The sequence below is a fragment of the Anneissia japonica genome, unplaced genomic scaffold (assembly GCF_011630105.1).
Source record: "Anneissia japonica isolate Jap-2015-1 unplaced genomic scaffold, ASM1163010v1 scaffold287722_len911783_cov160, whole genome shotgun sequence".
Classification (NCBI taxonomy): domain Eukaryota; kingdom Metazoa; phylum Echinodermata; class Crinoidea; order Comatulida; family Comatulidae; genus Anneissia; species Anneissia japonica.
Window position 1 is genome coordinate 138,869 of NW_022711579.1, and position 8,387 is coordinate 147,255.

Genomic DNA, 8,387 nt, shown 5'->3' on the forward strand with positions numbered 1-8,387 from the left:
CTAGTGCATATAAGCTTGCTAATATGGATATTTTTTTCATTCCTGATGATGACATAATTAATGTCGAAATATTGAATCCCGACACGATGGCGTGTATTTCAATACTTGGAGTATGTATTATACTTTCTTATCTGAGATTAATCAGTGGACCTTTCCATTAGTATTAGCATGGTAACATCAATGTATTTCAAAAATTAGACATGCGACGTTCTCTCAGAAGTTTTTTTGTTTTAGTTGTTTTGTAGACGTTTATTTGTGGATGACCTTTTGACCCCCTGAATTCTGATGAGATTTTCGGGTCGATTCAGTCGAGACGGCCCGAGTGGAGTTTCATGTAAATGTTTCGTACGGAAAAAAAATCGCCAATCGTTCAGTTGGTTTCGAAGCTGTGGCAATCTGACACTCAACACATTTCTTGACGGTATTTTCAGACAATATGACCATTTTCGAAAACCATACCTTATCGCGTAGTAAAAACTTAGTTTTCACGATACCATGATGACCCTCGTGCGCTAATGCAACAACTCGATCTGTAAGCGGTTGTGGAATAACGATTCTATGACCACATAATATTATATCATTGACAAGTGTTAATTCGTCGTGAATTGCAGCGAAACTCTTCACTTTGTCATCAGTCCATGCACTGACTGTGTCAGTATAGCTTGTTTGACTGCTTGACGTTATCTGTATTTGTCACTTTCACTATATCATCGAGGTATAATGCTATTGGCATAGACGCATTAAATGGATACAGCCTGACGGTCAACTGAACGGCTTATCAATGTTATTAATATCATTTGCCTCTACATATCTAGACACATAGTCAGCAGGATTTTCCATTCCAAACAAAGTCTCCAATTCTCGATTCTGGTCGATGCTTCTGATCTCGCCTTAATGAATATTGTCAACAGATTTTTATAATCTGTGGCAATTGTGAACCAAGCACATACATACAAAAATGTCGACACTCCCATCCATGCAATCACCAAAGCTTTGCGTTCAATTTGCGAATAACGCATTTCCACTTCAGGCTAGGTTTTTGCCATATGCAACAACGTGAGGTTCTTGCGTCCACTAAGCACGGCACCTAATGCACGTGGACATGCATCAACAAATACAGTTGTGGTATTATTATTTTAATCGGAATAAGACATAAGTGTCTGTTAATCGAACTTTCAACTCATCTAACACTTTCTGCTGAGCTTCTCCTCACTCAAATACAACATTTGTTTTTCTTTATGCTTTAACACAGGTGCAACTAACTCTGCATACCCTGACAAGAAACGAGAAACAAAGTTCCTCATGCCTAGCAGACTACGGTATTCACTCGCACTCTCCGGTGATTTTGCACACTGAATACTTTGACCTTGTTGGGATCGGGTGTGATACCATTTTCACACACCATTCCAAATAATTCAAGGTTATTCATGTAAAATTCACATTTTTTTTTTGTTCAAAGTTAAGTTCAAACTTTCGAATTTCTTTGTCCGATGCTACATTGTGACTCGCCATATCTTTGTCATACACAACTATGTCATCACTACTGTTATTTACATTCTAAATATCAGCTATTGTGGACGCTATCACATTTTGAAACTTCTCTGCCGCTGCATTTATTTCAAAGCCTATTCTGTTAAACCTGTACAAGCCTTTGTGGATCGAGAATGTTTGATGTATCGCGATGATCCATTAAATAAGAGGTAATGATACCCATGATTCAAATCAATCTTGTTGAAGGCGGTCGCACCATTTAAGTCGTGTATTACTTCATCAATAGCGGGCATCAGATATCTTTCGCGGGAAATAGCCATGTTCTATTCATATCTTCCGCATATCTACACACAAGGATAGGCCCAAACCTCCATTCTTGACGCTTCAATGGCAGGAGGTAATGACCAGTCATAATTTTAAAAATATATGAACTTTGACTTTGTATAATAACTTTTACTGTACATCAGTCTATTCTACTATCTAAAATCCTCAATTTTAAATGTTTTGATTGAATTTAAAATATTTTGTGCAAAAATTATTAAACAAAATTTATAATTCATAATTTTATTTAAATCAAATAAGAGAATGAGGGGTAACAAAGGGAAGGTCCCTATAAAAACTACATATCAGAATAACATAACAATTCAGTAATTAAAAAAATATTCAGTAAGCAGAAAATCAATAGGCCAACGTTATTAATACAGTAATTATCAATAATAAAAATAATTAAATAAATGAAGAAAATTATTTGATTAATAAAAAATATATAAATAACTACGCAAAAAAGAATAAGTTCATAAATAAGCAAGACATAAATAAGCAAAAATGTAAATAAAAGATGCAAGTGGAGTAACGCAGGTGGTCGATGGCCGTTTTAAAAGAAGAGACGGGGGAGGATAAGCGCGTAGCAATTGGAAGTCTGTTCCAGATGATTGGAATATGATAAAAGAGTGAAAAGTGGTAAGTGTAGGATGAGGTAAACGTGTATTAAATGAATACCTAAGTGAATCAATTTTAATATCATTATTAATTTTGTATAAGAAAATAAAGCAAAGAAAAATTAAATTTTGTTCTATTGCTTTTAGTACGGTAGTAGGTTATCAAGTGTGTATTTATATTCAATATACTGAGGGTTGTCGGGATATCTACCAGAGTTGATTGATTCAGTTTGTGAAATGTTAGTTTAAAGATGTGGATTCCAGAATCCCGAGGAGCATTCTACGTACGAGTGAGTTAAATAAAACTAAAGAAAACGGGTGCGATTGCATTTACGTTTTATAAAGTAAAGAGTTTCTGAAGCTTTTGAGGTAATATTGTTTTGAATATGATTATGCCATTTCAAATTGGCGGAGAGAGTGACCCAAAGATATTTATGGGAAGAGACACATGATAAAAAAGAGTTATTAATAAAATAGCTTGGGTGTATGACATTGCGTCTAGTTATACACATAACCTTGCATTTGTCTTCTTTTAAAATCTTTTTTTTTTCTGGTTACTCCAATCCATTTTTTTTTCGAGATATGTATAAAAGAATCATGGGGTGGGGGTTATAAATGATCTGTAAAAAAAAAAAAGGTGTCGTCAGCATAAAGACACATAGATGTACCTGGTGATAATTGAGACATTGTATAAATAACAGAAACAAAAGAAGACCTAAAATTGAATCTGGTGGCACACCAGAAGGAACTCGGACAAAATCAGGGACGCATCTCTGTTAAAGCGTACATATTGGGTGCGGTAATAAAGAAAACTTTTGATCCAATGCCATGTTTGCTCACAAACGTCGACTTAGTGTGATTTACGCATAAGGGTACTGTGAGATACGTGGTCGAACTCTTTACTCCAGTCAAGAAATATAGAGTAAATATCAAATGGTTTAGGGTCATCAAGTACCTTAGCCAAGACCTAGGACAACAGGCCTGACATGAATATCCTTTACGAAAGCCAAACTGATAACATGATAAAATGGAGTTGTGTTCAAAAAGGGTGTATAAATGATTAAAAATTAAACGTTCAATTGTCTTGGACAATATGGAGGTAAGTGCATAGCACAGTACATTTTAATGTCACTTCTGTCGCAAAATTTCTTATAAATTGATAAATACATGCAACCTTCTAGGATAAAGAGACTTTTCCCAAGGATCATATTTTAAAAATCAACTAAAAGATAGAAAATAACATATACGATGGGTTTAAGCAGTTTTGATTGCATACAATCTAACCAGGGTGAACTATAGTTCTTAAGTTTTATAATCACATTGTGAACTGATTCTGGTATAATGAAAAAATGTTAATATATATCGAGAACTGCATTGACAAGTGACCTGTTTAAAGAGGTACCGTACTCAACAGAACATTTGTCAACTAAAATAGGGTCAGTACATAACAAAGGATCCAAGATATTTCCAGTTTAACCGGTATGAGAAGCAACTGAGGATAAGTGAGTCAGAGTTTTGAGTAATTGCTGAAAGCCTAAATTATGAAAGTTATCTATTTTAATACGAGCAGAAACATTGAAAAAGCTATTGTTAACCTCGTTTCAATTAACTGCACTTAAATCAAAATAGAAAATGATAATGATACAATCATACTTATAAATACTGTTGCTAACCTAATAACTTGATGCGGAAATCTCTTCTGACACATCCTCATTTGCTGAGGGTGTCTATAACAACTTCCAATTAGAAGATATGTCTCTCTTGACAGATTACTGACACCCAAAATAATTTTGGCATTAACATTGGAATTATAAGGCATAATTGTAGGTTGAAGGTGATCTTTAATTGCAATTGCAACACGACCTCCTTTGGATTCCCGATCTTTATGAAAAATAGTATAGTAATTTGGGAATATTTCTGAGCTATTCCATTGTTAAGCCATGTCTCGGACAATGCAATGGTATCGGGAGATATAGCCTCCAATACAATTTCAACTTCTTTCAATTTATTAAAATTCTATCATCAAAACTAGGCTAGTGGGTATGTTAGGGTATTGACCGAAAAGCAATACTAGACCTATGCCTCAGTAAATAGTAACATTTTGTATCTGTGTATAAAAAAATACATCAAACTGGTCTTACCTTGTTCAGTTTCATCCTAAGAGATGGAGATTATACACATCCTGTAAATAACCGTTAACAAACTGCTCTGTAGAAAAATGATACTGGTATTTATATATTCGATGTTGGGAATCTGAACGCCTGGTAGAAATTGACATAATAGGCCTTTTTCACGCTGCGGTAGATCGATGACAAACAATGCTGAGCAGTGAAGCGTAACCAACAAAAATAACAGCGTTTCGGTCATATTTTTGGAGATCATGTTACTCAAAAAATCATATATACTTAACGGAGGGTCGTGTCAACATAGTTTTTTCTTTAAAAGAATATATCTACGTACTGTATGAATAAAACAAAATTGAAAATTTGTTTAGTCTGTCAAAACTTATCTTATTTTTGTTTGTTACGCACCACTGACTTAGGCTGTTTGTCATCACTTCAAGATGTCTACCGATTCGTGGAAAAGGCGTATTAAAATCAAAATATTGGCGTTTGTGAGCAATACATTTTAATTTTATATAGGTAAGTAGTAAGTATATGAATAATTTTAATGCACTAGTTAGTTGATAACTTCATTCTAATTTGTTTTGGGTCTTTTTTCTACATTTTTATAAGCGGTTAGACATGGCCAAGGCCGGGCCTAGGCTAGCCTATATGATGTTCATTGTAATACTATAAAACAAAATCACACCAATTTAAAATCAAATTTGTAGACATACTTGCCTTATATCTTAACTTGCAGGTAGATCGTAGATTAGTTTGTTTTTAAGTGTGTAAGTATGACTGGAAAATCAAAGTACACTTTTTCCTTGCCACTGTTGAGTCAATATTGCTCTATGGATCAGCTACATGGACCCTGACTAAAAGCTACGCATGGCCGTAAATGTTTCTTGGAAGGCTCATCTAACAAACGAGCAACTGTATCAAAACATCTCTCTCGTCTCTGAAAAAGTGAGGCAAAAAAGAATGCAACTTCTTGCACACAGTGCTATGGCAACGTCTGGATGGATATAAGAATAGAGGTTGAAAGAAAACCACTTTCATAGACATACTTAAGCAAGACACAGGGATGAAAAATGTGAAAGAGCTTCAAAATTGTATGATGAATAGAAACATCTGGAATGAGCACGTGCAGGCATCAGTGCGACCTGGCGGTCGGCGAAGGTAGGGTAAGGTATTAATGTGCACAGTGATAGGTCAAATCCATAACCATGAAACGTACACACAAGTCACCGATATTCGTGCATTATTGAAGTATAATTATTATGCAATTAAAACTAAAGTTTGTACAAAATTTCCAGTCATTTTAGAATTGCTTGCTTTAATATTCGATAATTCCCTTCACTGATTTATCAACAACCCTCTAATTAAATTTCTAATAAAATCGACTAGCTACAAACAAACTTTTTATATATTGATTATACTGTTTACTTAAAAAAGATAAATCATGATAAAGATGCTGATGAGGATGATTAGGATGTTGATGATGAGGTAGAAGGATGAAGAGGATAGGGATAATGGTAAGAAGAATGAAGATAATGAGGTAGATTATAATTAGGAGGATGATAATGATTGATGACGAAGAAGACGATTATGATAATTATGATTATAATGACTAGGATGATGAGGTTGATGATAATGAGCATAAGTTTGACTATAATAATAAATAATAATAATAATTATTATGATTATTATTGTTATTATTTTTTATTATTATTGTCATCATCATCATTATTATCATTATATTATTATTATTATTATTAATATTAATAATAATAATATTTGTTGATGACGATGATGGGGATACTCTGATGACGATGATTGATAAGGATATTGTAAATTATCTTCCTCACTCATCCTCGTTTTTATCTCCATTCTCGCCTTATCCTCATAATCCTAGTAGCCAGACCAGATTTTGTATGCACTTTGAGGTCCAGAGAATTTGACTTCAGAAATTGGTTTAGGGTGGTCGAAGAATCATTTTTGGCTTGGTAACACATTTTCAAAATTTGGGAACGGTCAAAATGTCAGGGTCAAAATGACCGGAAATGCTGTTTTTGACCTTTAACATGTTTCAAATTTCATAGTTATTGAGTCCTTATTATCTCCACAACCACTGGTGGTAGAGAGTTAATTTTGGTACCAATTTTTTCGAAATACTCATGTTTTTATTTCCTGTAATAGAACATTTTACTAAAATACGACCGGAAAAGCCGTTTCATACCTTTGGCATGTTTGAAGGTCATAGCCATAGAATCTTCATATCTCCACAACCACTGACAGTAGAGAGTTAGTTATGGTTTCAATTTGTTAGGAACATTCATGTTTCTATTTGGTGTAACAGAACAGTTTGCTAAAAAAAAATTACCGGAAATGCCATTCTGAACTTTGACATGTTTCAATGCATATATTCCTATCCCTATACATACTTATTGTAGAGACTTCATTCATCTCAAATTATTCATTTACACATGTTTCTGTTTACTTGATTTGAACCTGGATTGGAGCCAAATATGTCGATACTGACCATTTACCCATGTTGCAAGGCATTTATCACATGCGGCTGGTGTTGACAAAATATCTTTGCAACCAGTGTTCACAAGGAGTTGCCTTTTGTGTAAAACTCCTTAAAATGTATATAATATATATGTATATATATACATATGTATATATATATAATATATACATATGTATATAGATATACAGTATTCTCCCTAGATATATATTTATATATATATATATATGTATATATATATATATTTATATGTATAATATAATATATATTAGTATAATAATATAATATATATTATGTATGTATATATAAATATATGTATATATATATGTAAATATATATGTACATTTGTGTTCTTAGCAGAAACTTGACAATATATATATATACATATATATGCTGTCTCTTATACACATCTAGATGTGTATAAGAGACAGATATCACATTGATCCCTGTTTTACGCGTCTGTGCCACCCAACACGATCCTGCATGGCATATGAATATCATTATTAAATTAGTGCCTACATCTAGTACTTACAGACATGAAATGCCTATTTCATTTAATTGATTATATTATTAAGATAATATATTAGCAGTATAGTAGCAAAGATACTAGTAAAACTAGCCTTATTTAACAACATTGTGCCCCTCCCCTCTCTTTTACAAAAAAAAAGCTGGATAGCCCTTGAATGTTAGTGCTCTGTATATATCACCTGTTAGATCTGTACATGGATGTATCTACATGGTCTGTCTGAGTGTAATCGGTGTAAGGTCTACCAGAAAAAAACACAGGATTTAATTACAGCATTTTAACAATTCAAATGATAGTATAACTGACCTGGAGCGTGATAAATAATTGATTATGCTTCAGACTGAATTTGGTAAGTGTAAATTAAATTGTACGAGCAGTAAGTTTGTCGAAACTCGACGATATTTGTGTAGGCATAGGAGGCCTACTGTATTTCCATAGATAATTCATAGCATACTCTATCATGTGCATTCATAGAACATGTTCTAGGCCTATTTAATTAATTGATAAAATAAAATAAAAATAATCATAATAACAATAACAATGAGACTAAACTACTCCTATTCCTTAAACTAATTAATGGTTGGCCGTTGACTCCGAGGAGCTCATCCGCCCTTTGTTCAGCTATTGGTTTGTCTTGCTGCTGGGTGACCATAAACATCCTCCCCTCAGCAGCCACTAAGACATTTGAGAGGGTTGTCAGTTTAGTCGCCGACGCTTCGACCGGATGGAGTTTAATGTCGTACCCAGGACGTCCCTAACTACCTTAAGCTATGCTTAACTACTCTTAAATACAGTAT

General features: G+C 33.6%; 1 protein-coding gene across 1 annotated transcript in view; it reads right to left on the reverse strand.

Moving 5' to 3' along the window:
- The window catches only part of LOC117107540 (tenascin-like), a 67,047-nt gene extending 62,436 nt beyond the window's left edge, over nucleotides 1-4,611 (reverse strand). The window contains exon 1 of the mRNA XM_033249243.1: nucleotides 4,571-4,611. The gene's annotated coding sequence lies outside the window, so the exon portion shown is untranslated. The remainder of the gene's footprint in view (nucleotides 1-4,570) is intronic.
- Nucleotides 4,612-8,387: the final 3,776 nt, after the last annotated feature.